Raw genomic sequence first — 12508 nt, forward strand, 5'->3', positions numbered from 1 at the left:
TAATGTTTATTGCAGCTCAATTCATAATAGCTAAGACCTGGAATCAACCCAAATGCCCATCAACAGTAGACTGGATAAAGAAATTATGGGACATGTACTCTATAGAATACTATACAGCAGTCAAAAACAACGAAACCCAGTCATTTGCAACAAGATGGAGGAATTTGGAAAACATCATGCTGAGTGAATTAAGCCAGTCCCAAAGGGACAAATATCATATGTTCTCCCTGATTGGCGACAACTAACTGAGCACCAAAGGGGAAACTTGTTGAAGTGAAATGGACACTATGAGAAACAGTGACTTGATCAGCTCTTGTCCTGACGGTTGATGTACAATGTAATACTTTATCCATTTTAGTATTTTTTTTTGTTCTAGTACCATTGGTTGAACTCTGTAATTAACACACAATTATTCTTAGGTGTTTAAATTTTAACTGAAAAGTGATCCCTGTTAGGAATTTGGAAAACATTATGTTGAGTGAAATAAGCCAATCCCAAAGGGACAAATACCACTTGTTCTCCTTGATAGGTGACAACTAGCTGAGCACCAAAAAGGAAACCTGTTAAAGTGGAATGAACACTATGAGAAACGGTGACTTGATCAGCCCTCACCCTGACTGTTGATGAGCAGCTTAATGTGTTATCCCTCTTAGTATTTTTTTTTGTTTCTTCTACTTAGTACTTTTGGTTGAATACTGTAATCAATACACAATTCTTCTTAAGTGCTCAAACTTAACTGAAAAGAAGCCAATGTTTAGAAACATTTATCTCCTAGGCTGGTGCCGTGGCTCACTAGGCTAATCCTCCATCTTGCGGCACCAGCACACCGGGTTCTAGTCCTGGTCAGGGCACCGGATTCTGTCCCCGTTGCCCCTCTTCCAGGCCAGCTCTCTGCTGTGGCCAGGGAGTGCAGTGGAGGATGGCCCAAGTCCTTGGGCCCTGCACCCCATGGGAGACCAGGAGAAGTACCTGGCTCCTGCCATCAGATCAGTGTGGTGCGCCGGGCGTGGTGTGTCAGCCACAGCGCGCTGGCTGCGGCGGCCATTGGAGGGTGAACCAATGGCAAAGGAAGACCTTTCTCTCTGTCTCTCTCTCTCACTGTCCACTCTGCCTGTCAAAAAAAAAAAAGAAAAAAAAAAAAGAAAGAAAAGAAAAGAAAAGAAACATTTATCTCCTTTATATTTACTTATTTTAACAAATACATTTAGATTACTTATGAAAACTGAGATATTAGCTTAATTTATTTTAAAAGGAAAAATCCCAGAAATTGGCATTTCATGCAGTGCTTAAGACATCCCTCGGGACAACCACATCAGCGTGCCTGGATTCAAGCTGGGACTTAGCAGGGCTCTGCTTCCTCCTACTGCAGATGATGGGTCAGATATTTGTGTTCCTGCCACCTACAAGGAAACGTGGATTGAATTCTGAGCTCTTGTCTTCAGCCTAGTCCAGCACTCGCTGCTGCGGACATTTGGGCAACCAACTAGTTGATGGAAGACTTTGTCTCTGTCTCTCTCTGTCTCCCTGCCTTTCAAATAAAATTAAAATCAATAAAAATTTTATATGAGAAAAAACCCTAAAAGCTAAATTGTTGCACTGTATATGCAGGAAGCAATGGCCACTATAGTGTACTTTTATCTTCATTATTTGTTTTAGGTCAAAACTATATTTTTATGATTTTAAATATCTAACAGAGGTAAGTACAATTTTGCTTGACTTGCAAACTCAGAAACAAATCTATGTTAACAATTTTGGAAACAATTTTACTTTGTTTTTACTGACTAGTTTAAAACAGCTTATTTATCAAAGATATACTTAAATCACATGAAACAAAAGGCAGTTGAGTTAATTTAACAGTTTTTACTTATGTGAGAACTCATTTATCTGAGTTTCAGACTAAAATGATTAGTGAATTTTGAATATTTCAAATTCATCAAATCAAAAAAAAAAAAAAGAATTGATCTCTTCTTAACTCTTCCCTCCTCCTGAACCTCTTATCGTGCCAACTGGGATCATCACCTGCCAGTTGCCCTTCTCTCAAATCCCACTTTACACTTCTGGATATTATACCTTTCAATAGCTCTACAATATGTCACCTGCTCTCCTTACCTACCACTCCTGTCCTAATTTTGGCCCTGACTGAAACAGAAAATATGTTATGTTAAAGGCCAATAGCACAATCTACAATGTAAAATTAAAATGAAAAGATAATTTGCATAATTAATGTATCATGCTAGAATTACTGAGATCAACAAAATGGTCCAAAACAAAGACATCTGCTGTAAGGGGCATGAGCCAGGACTCAATACAATATTGTTTTAAGCTGATAATTACCTGGGATGCTGAACTGATTTTTTTTTAATCTCATAATTTGGTATCTAGTGACTTAAGTATCTGGCTGTTAGAGAAAATCCCATTACTACTTGGCACACAATTTCAGACTGGATTGATTAACCATGAAATGAATGCAAGTGATTTGCACAGTTTAAATATGCACTTAATAGTTTAAATATGAGATGACATTGACAGGTTTCCAAATAGTGCTGATATTCTAATAGAGCAATTCAGCAACACACATCAGGATAATTCTTACATATTACCATTTTACCATCCCATTTTTTCCTTTATACTTCCAGGATTTTCCATTTTTATCTTAACTGTATTCCTAAATTCTTCATTCTGACAACTTTCAGGAACCATAAACCATGGAAGATAAAAGTTAAATTACAAAGACCATCAAGAGATTGATGATTTGATTCTCCTCTTCTAACACTTACAATGAGAATGGAGACAATTTAATTGGAAGGTGCAATAAAACTCAATAACACAGCATACAATTTGAGAAAAATGCAAAGAATCTCAACTGTGGGGCCGGTGTTGTGGCATAGTAGGTAAAGCCCTGGCTGCAGTTCTGGCATCCCATATGGGTGCCAACTTAAGTCAGGCTGCTCCATTTCCAATCCAGCTTCCTGTTAATGTGCCTGGGAAAGCAGCAGAAGATGGCCCAAGTCCTGGGCCCCTGCACCCATGTGGGAGACCCAGAAGAAGCTCCAGGCTCCTGGCTTCTGGAGCCCAGCTCTGGCCATTGCCGGACATATGGGGAGTAAAACAGTGATGGAAGACCTCTCTCTCTCTTTCTCTGCCTCTCTGTAACTCTGCCTTTCAAATAAATAAATAAATAAATCTTTTTTTTTTAAAAAGGGTCTCAATTGTACATGGATTGATAATTATTAAAATGAGAAGTTTCTTTAGAATCATTGGGTCTTATTGCATTATAAGTACGTTACATTCCTAATCCTTTCAATAGCAGTTTATTATATTCTATGTCTTGAAAAGATCTTCCTTATCTTTTCTTTCCCTTCTATCCACATCTCCTGCTTAACAGTTGTTAAACTTTCCCTATCAACTTTAAATTTGTCCACAACAGCCAGAGCCATCTTATTGTCTTCTAAAAATGTAAATCTGATATGAAATGTAAAGCCACTGTTTTGTGTCTTCATGACATCATAAATGCAGTTCCCATTACTGGAAGGGCCTTTATCCAACAGGGCAAACCCCTCATCCCTCAGTGTCAATATACTACCCCATTGCCGCCTACTCTGGAATATCCCCTATGACTGCCCTGAGCAAAAATTAGTTACCCCCTCCTTTAAGCTATGATCCTGGCTCTAACAATTCTCTATTGTTGCACTGACTCCTACCCATCCATAAATGCTCTTTCACATGCCTCATTTCCCATTAACTCCAGAGCTATTTGAAGAGAGGGACCATTTCTTGTCCATTTCTTCTATCTTCAATTTCAAGTTTAATATATAACAATAACAATATCAGTTATTACACACTTAAAGTATATTTCAGATAGTGATCAAAACACTTCCTTCATTTAATACTCACAATAACCTTATGAAGTAGACATTATTATTAGCCCTATTTTGTATATAAGAAAAACAAGACAGAATACATGCTCAGTAAATGCTAATAAATATTGTAAAAAATCAAATGTATTCATTCATCATGACTTCTAAGTGCCCAGATACTATTACAACTGGTAGTTGATATCTTGGTGCAGGTAAGGTGTATGAAATGACATGAAACAGCTTTTTGGTTTGGAAGGAGCTAGATTATCTGCCATCTGGAAGCTCTATATATACTAGGCTTCAAGATTAAGTGCTTTGTTTTTGTTCTTATTTTTGTCTTCATGTGTCGTACTGGTTTTGCAAACCACTTCTCCCTCCCTAATCTCATTTAAATCTGACCATTTTCTACATGAATGGTTAGCCTAGTTCTATTTGTACATTTCATTAAAAGGTCAGACACAGAGATAAGGTTCCTAGGCCTGAGGAGAAAAAACGTCTACCTCAATACACTAAGTGGGCTAATTAAAAGTTTACCTGGTTAGTCCTCTCTCCAGCAAGTCACATATAGAAGGGCACATTTGAGAGTTATCCTGGATTACAATACATAGTTGCCCTATAGAACCATAGTTTGGGGGCTGATGCTGTGGTGTAGCCAGTAGAGCTGCTGCTCATGGCGCTGACATCCCATATGGGCACTGGTTTGAGTTCCAGCTGCTCCACTTCCGATCCAGATCCCTGATAATGTGCCTGGGAAAGCAGCAGAAGACAGCTCAGGTACTTGGGCCCTTGCACCCACATGAGAGACCCAGAAGAGGCTCCTGGCTCCTGGCTTTGGGCCAACCCAGCTCTGGCCATTGTGGCCATTCAGGAAATAAACCAGCAAATGGAAGATTTCTCTCTCTGTCTCTGTCTCTGACTCTTTCTCTGAAATTCTGCCTTTTGAATAAATAAGTCTAAAAAAAAAGTACCATAGTTTTTGCTACAACATCACATATAAGCACATGAACTTAGATTAACTAACACGGATTATTAATATAAAGCATTTGCATTTCAACAACTCTTATTAATATGCTGAATGTAAATGCATAATGAATGGGACAATTGCAGAGGAGGTTGAGAGTCTGAGGTACTTGCCGTCCAAGGATTAGTGCCAAGTCATGGTTTTGTAAGCAACTACCTACGGCCCAAATGAAACTGGCTCTTCCAGTAAGATAGAGGAAATGTTACAAGCACCTTCAGCTTCTAGATTAACTTCATCAAAGATATCCATTAAAACTCAATGAAAATCACAGAAGGCTGAGTTCAGTAATAGTCCAGTCAGTCCTCCCAAGCAGAATCCATCAATGCATATGCACAGGTAAGGAAGAGAGAAAACACAAAGAAACAGAATAATGAAGTAGTTGAATCCAACCAGTTTTGGAGGGGATAGTAGTGCCTGTTGACCTTCATTTGGTCATTGCAAAAAGCCATGATAGAATAAGTAAAGACCGCTTTCCACGGGAAGTGAAATCACACAACTCACTCAGACACACAGGACTGCGCACTTTTTCTTCTATTCTATTCTATTTTGTTATTTTCAACTCCCTCTGCTTCTTCTTGTCCCTGGATCCTACTCCATCATGAATTCTTACTAATTCTCTGTATATCTCATATCTAGAATCCCTAAGAGAGAGGATCTGTTTAGTTTCATTCATCACAATAGATGCTGCTGAGTGACATCTCATACTGGGCCTGTAGAACCTAATGGAAAATTCTGTGCAGATCCCCATTGATTGCTGTGCCCTTTTCCTCTGGTATGCTTTCACTCGCAACAACCAGCAAATGCAGCTCTTTGTTGGAAGGTTGCCTTCAGGTAGCATGAGGCCACCTTTCTCTGTATGCAGAGAGCAGACAGTGCCTGGAAATTTCTATGCCCCAGGTTCAACCCTTAGCCAATGATTGACAGGTATGGAAATATACATACTCTCAGTTCCATTAGCCCTTTTGGGATTGGTTGTAATGCAAACCATTTCTCTTTAAACCCAACCTTTCAGAATTGAGACAAAATTACCTTCTGTGAGGTTTCACTTGAGGTCCCACCTGTGTTAGTCTCACTTTTCTTCCTTGTCCATGTCACCCTCTACTCATTCCTGGGAAAACTTCCTGCCTCAAGGAGCCCTTTGTCGGTAATACAAACTCCCTAGGCTTTATTTGTGAATTCTCTTCACCAGTGTATTTTCACACAAATCCTCCTCTGGGGAACTCATCTCAGAAAAGGCTATTCCAGATTTTTACTAAACAGCTTAGACACTGTCTTTAAGATGGGGGCCCATCCCTGATCCCATCAGCAATGATTAGGGCTGCAGGCTTGTGCAGAACAGAGCATCATTCTGACATGCACAATGAATGTGTTAATTTGTGATGCAGGTTCTTGTGCCTGACTAATATCATGTGCACACAGGAACAGAGTTTATTTGGCAGTGAGGGAATCAATACAATTCACACATGACCATGAACTGCCCCACGACATGACTGGGCCAAAGAACTGCCGGTAAAACAAGAGAGAAAAACAAAACAAAACTGTACCTATAACTTGGAAGGTCCATCCGCGAGTGGGAGAACGGAAGAGTAGGGAGGCCCCTCTGAGGCTGCTCCACAATATAAAGAGCACACACAATAACGAGATGTCCAACTGTGTTCTGCAGTGGAAAGAGAAATGAGAGCAGCACATTTAAGCAGGATCCGTGGTGGAAAGAGAGCTGTCTCCCCTTCCACCTCTTTTTATAAGAAAGAGGGTAGTATCTCAATTGGATATAGAAACAGGGTGGGGTCCTAGCATGTGCCCTTGTCTAGGAAATGACCAGTGCATCCTGGGAAAGTGGGTGTGTCAAATCAACAGTTAAGGAGATAGAGTGACATGTCAGGGATATAAGAGTTCCAGCTTGCCTAAACTTAACTAACTGCCTCCTTACACCAGATCAGTTTCTGTACATACCTTCTCTGAGGCTCTAGCTATGGGCCTGTGCAACCTCTTGGAAAATGGGAAGCACAAACCATAGCTTTCTCCAGAAAATGCATATTCATTTGGGTAATGTCTGTTGGGCATAACTATGGCAAGGTGAAAATAAGTGGAGGCAATAGTTGTGAACAAATTGCAGAAAGTAAAGTGCTCTCTGTGCCCAGTGTGTAAACAGCAGTGTGAAATTTGCTATCACAAAGCAGTACTTTAAAATATGAAAGACAAGAGAAGGTATTTGGACTCCCAGTTAATGTGCCAGTTGAGATGCTTGCATCCCATATCAGAATGTCTAGGTTCAATTCCCAGCTCCACTCATGATTCTAGTTTTCCACCAGTGCAGACCCTGGGAGGCAGAATGTGATGGCTCAAGCAGTTGGGCGCCTGTCCCCCACATGGAAGACTTGGGCTATGTTCCTGGCTCCCACCTCTGGCCTAAGCCATTGAAGGCATTTGCAGAGTTGTCAGTAGATGGAAGCTCTCTTTTCCTGTTGGTCCTGTCTGTTCATTCTTTCTTTTTCTATTTATGTGTGTTTGCCTCTCAAATAAAACAATGAAAGAATAATATAAGAAACAAATCTGGACATATTGCTTCCACTGAGAAATTTATATAGATATTTATGTGTACTGAAAAAAAAAAGAAAGAGAGAGAGAGAGAGAGAGACTTCAGAAATCAACACTTCTCACCGAAATTCAATACGAAACTGAATCACATTAAAGAACCTGCACAAAATCTCCTTAATTTTCCATTAACTCACAGTGGTGGTCTGACCACCCCTGGAGCAGAAACATATTATAGCTATTTATAAGGTAGCAACAGCCCACCTTTACTTAAGGTTGCATTCTGGCTTTCATTTTTGCATTGTTAGGTATCAACCTTTCCTCTGTAATGGCATAGAGTAACCTGGTAGATGACTTACAGATTAAATTATTTCACCATAAGAATAATAAAGCACTAAAAAACTTTTAAGCTCAATAACTAACCCACATACAGATGTCATAATATTCTAGTAACACTGTCAAACAAACAATGAATGAAATCACAAAATATGTAAGGAATCCTTGAGGGCACTGAAGAGAAAAAGATACATAACTATTCTACCCAAATTCATGTATGGTAACCTCACATATCACAGGGGTCCAACCCTACCCCCACCCTTGCAAAGAAGAAAAACCCAGTATCCTTTATGGAATAAACAAAAGCATTCACTTTTATTTTTGAATTATCATCAATTATTGCCTAACAATATTCTTCCCCTTGAATTGAAAGCAGTTGTGCCAGAGAGTAGGGAGTAAAATCTGAAGACGTTGGTGCCAGCTCCCAGGGGGGTGATAAGTCTGTACATCATTATACCACAAAGGAAAACCTATCATGCAACCTCGTTCTGAAGGCTGGCTTCATGGAAGGGTCGCATTACAGGAAACAATACAATTTTCAGGTCAGCACCGCGGCTCACTAGGCTAATCCTCCGCCTGTGGCGCCGGTACCCCAGGGTTCTAGTCCTGGCTGGGGTGCTAGATTCTGTCCCAGTTGCTCCTCTTCCAGTCTAGCTCTCTGCTGTGGCCCGGGAAGGCAGTGGAGGATGGCCCAAGTGCTTGGGCCCTGCACCCTCATGGGAGACCAGGGGGAAGCACCTGGCTCTTGGCTTCGGATCGGCGCAGTCCACAGGCCGTAGCGGCCATTTGGGGGGTGAACCAACGGAAGGAAGACCTTTCTCTCTGTCTCTCAACTCTGACTGTCAAAAAAAAAAAAAAAGGAAACAATACAATTTTCAAAACAAGAGGCTATGAATAAGCTCTAAGGGCTTACTCTGGTGATTACAACTTTCACTGCCACAAGTTGAAGTGACCGCTCCAAGTCTTAGTGTCTTTGTCTTTCAGATCTGCTCATTCATGTGTCTTTAAGCAGAGAAGCAGGAAGCCTGAGTCTTCTTCCAAAATTGAGTAATTATTTTGCCTCTGAAAAGTCACCCACAACTATCTTATATGCATGACCGCTGCTATCACTAAAATTTAGACTTCCATTATCATCCCCCTAGACCTCTGCAAGAGTCTGGTCTCTTTGTCTATCTTTAGTCTCCAATCAAATTTTTACCACTTTCAGGCTAATATTATTCAAGCAAAGCTCTCTTGATGTCACTCTTTCCCCTAAGAAACCTTTAATGAGTTCCAAATAACTGCCAACTCAAGTACCTATCTCCCAGCTTAGCATGCAAACGGATACCAAAGACCAGACTGAAGAAAAAGCAATCTCATGTTCACGAAGACGGGAAGACCAGTGTCATCACAATGTTCTCACTCTCCAGATTAGTCCTTACATTCAAGGCAGTTCCAATGAAAATTCATGAAACTTGATACACTAATTCCTAAGTCTATTTAGAGAAGCAATGCAACAGGAATAGCAAAAATAATTTTGAAGAGGAAAAACAAGTGAAATGTGTTATCCTACAAGAAATTAAGACTTATTCTAAAGATATAATATATAAAGATATTATACTACTATTGGTGCAAAGATGTGAGAAAATTATGAAACTATCTAGACTCAGAACATATTCACTATCCTATGAATTTATGGTGTATATACATGGCATAATTGGCACTATGAATCAATACAAATGGGATAATATTCAAACATTTAATTAAGCACAGATTTAAATTATTCCTATGTCTCAGCACACAGTCAAATGTACCCCAGGTGGATTAAGGAAATAAAAGTACAAATAAAACATTTTTCATGCTTACAAGAAAATTTAGGAGAACAGTTTTGTGATCTTCAAGCAGAAAAGAATTTCTTAAACAAGACTGAGAAGGGGCTGGTGTCGTGGCATAGCAGGTAAAGCCACTGCCTGAGATACCAGCATCCCATGGGGGTGCCAGTTTGTGTCCTGGCTACTCCATTTCTGATCCAGCTCCCTGATAATCGCCTGGGAAAAGCATCAAAACATGGCCCAAGTATCTGGACCTCTGCCACCCTTGTAGGAGAGACCTGGATGAAGCTCCTGGTTTCTGGCTTCAGCATGACCCAGTCCTGGCTGTTACAGCCACCTGAAAAATGAACCAGGAATAGAAGATCTCTCTCTCTCTCTCTCTCTCCTCTCTCTCTCTTCCTTTCTCACACTGTAACTCTGACTTTCAAAGAAATAAATAATCTTATAAAAAACACATTCATCACAAAGAAAAAGATGTATAGGGGCCAGCACTGTGTTGCAGCAGGTTAAAGCCCCAGCTTGCAGCACCAGCATCCCATATGGGCACCAGTTCAAGTCCTGGCTGCTCTACTTCTGACCCAGCTTCCTGCTAATGCACCTGGGAAAGCACCAGAGGATGGCCCATGCCCTTGGGCTCCTGCACCCACTTGGAAGACCAGGAAGAAGCTCCTGGCTCCTGGCTTCTGATCAGCTCAGCTCCAGCTGTTGTGGCCATTTGAGGAGTGAGCCAGCAGATGGAAGAACTTTCTCTACGTCTCTACCTGTCTCTGTAACTCTTTCAAATAAATAAATCTTAAAAAAAAAAACAGGTTTATATATCTGAATAAATTATCTGTATAGGAAAAAATTGATAAGCCTCAAATCTGGAAAATATAATACACATATAACTGACAACAGCATGATATCCAGAATATATAAAGAAACCAAAACTCCCGAAAACTAGTAAGGGCAAACAGTGAAAATACAAAGGTGGAAAAAAAAGAATATCAACTCAGAATACAAAATAGAAAAATGTAGGCTCTGCCAACAACAACACAGAGCACTAGGCCTAGGAGTTTGAATTGGTGCAACTCTGGTGTGAAGAGTTGGTAACATCATCCTTAGTATCCAGCACATACATGCCTAAGGATGTAGCAATTTCACTCCTAGCTGCATATTTTAGAAAAGCTTTTGTGTATGTGCCCAAGGAGTCAGATGACCGCCAGTATCCCCATCATGTGTTCACTGAATAATAACGTATCTCCACTGCTTTGTTTCATGTGGAGTTCTTCTAGTCCTCACTCTTCTCTGGGAGTGAGGCTCAGCAGGTGTGAGGGAAAGGATTGTTAACCATCAAGTTTGCCCTGCACATAAGTATTAAAGTTAAGAGAAAAATTTTGTAGTGGCTCTTAGGCTCTTTTCTTACTGAGTCATAGCTCTGCCACTTGCTAACATCTGCTTATGGGCCAATTGTTAAATTCTCTCTAAACCTCACTTTCCTCATCTGAATCCAATTATTTGCGACCCTTGTACTTGATAATAGCATACTCATGTTAATGAAGGCATAAGACATTAATAGCTACCATTTATGGTTCACTTACTTTGTACTAGGTAATTTAAGGTTTGAAATAATCCTATGAACTAAGTGATTTTACCTATTCTTTTTTAAAGTGAGAAAAATACACTCAAAATAACTATCTGATAAGTGGTAGGGCAAGGGTCCAAACCCACATGTGTCTGACTTCAAAATCCATGATGCAAATAAGGACCAACTTACTGAGCAAGAGTGCCCAGATGCACAGTGTGGTTTCTAAACACCATTGCCTGCTAAAAAGAGGCAAAGATTCCTACAGGAATGGCTGATTTCAGATCTGGGAAGGAAATACACAGTTCGAGGCTGAAACACCTTCTATTCCAGGTGACAAGGAAATGATGGAAAGCTCCTATGGCCATGTCTGTGTTGGCCAAATATGGAACAGCGGGAGAATCAATAAACACAGTAACTACAAGGAACTGAAACACATCAAATATGTCTAAAGGACAATAAAATATAAAGATTTCATTGGCCACTTTTGGCTGATTATAGGGCATCACCTTCTTATTTTCAAAACAAATGGAAAGAATCCAGCATTTTCCTATTTTTCCTATATGAGCTGTACCTTGGAGTAATCAAATAGTTGGCAAAGGACAGTTTGTCTCTAAAGAAGCATCCAGGGTGTAAGGGCGATCTGGCTGCAACGTGTGTCACCCCATTGATCGCCTGGGCTGATTCAGCTGATCTGGCTGGCTGGGCGGGTGTCCCCTTCCTCCCTCACGGCTCCATGTGCATCCCTCCTAAAGCTGCGCTTCAGCTGAAGAGGACGACCTTCCCTGTTAGAGGATGACTAGTCTTCAGTCAAGGGTGTGAGTAGCTGCACTCCCCTGCTGGACCCTCCAAGCAAGCTTTAAAGAAGCGTCCAGCTAACAAATGAAGAAAAACTGATGGGATTAGAATGTTTATATTCCAACTCTTAATGAACTAATTTTCCCAGCTACAGTCATTGATGGTTGATAGACCCAATGAGAAAATATATGACATGATGAACATTCTGAGAGAAAAAGAACACATACAAAATAGTACTGTCGAGGGTAAAATGAATTTGAACCTCATAAAAATTAGTATGAATTTATAAAAAATCAAAATCAGAAACTTATCAAAATCAGACTATGAGAAACTTTTCAAATGTGCTGGTCTCACACAGAAAGACAAGGTTTCTAGAGATTAAAAGACACACCAGAGACGTATCAACCAGTCTCAACATGAAAACTTTACTCAGATTCTGGTTTAAACAAACTATAAAAACAAATCTTTATAAGTCAGGAAATATGAGCACTGATGAATATTTAACAGTATTAAGGAGTTATCGTCATAACTTGCAGACAAAATTACATATTGTCATTATGAGATTCATATATTTATGTAGTTGAAA

The 12508-nt window shown here is 40.0% G+C and overlaps 1 long non-coding RNA gene across 2 annotated transcripts in view; it reads right to left on the reverse strand.

Moving 5' to 3' along the window:
- Positions 1-12508, reverse strand: part of LOC149127404 (uncharacterized) — an 84888-nt gene that overhangs the window by 64828 nt on the left and 7552 nt on the right. Inside the window, exons 2-3 of one of the 2 annotated variants that reach the window (XR_016230853.1) lie at positions 6423-6535; positions 4475-4604 (exon numbers count right to left, since the gene is read on the reverse strand). This is a non-coding gene — a long non-coding RNA (uncharacterized LOC149127404). Of the gene's footprint in view, positions 1-4474; positions 4605-6422; positions 6536-12508 lie in introns of those variants that run through there. The other variant, XR_016230852.1, reaches the window with a different exon arrangement.

The sequence above is a fragment of the Oryctolagus cuniculus genome, chromosome 3, assembly GCF_051225735.1.
Source record: "Oryctolagus cuniculus isolate XC-2025 breed Fujian yellow rabbit chromosome 3, ASM5122573v1, whole genome shotgun sequence".
Taxonomy (NCBI): Eukaryota; Metazoa; Chordata; class Mammalia; order Lagomorpha; family Leporidae; genus Oryctolagus; species Oryctolagus cuniculus.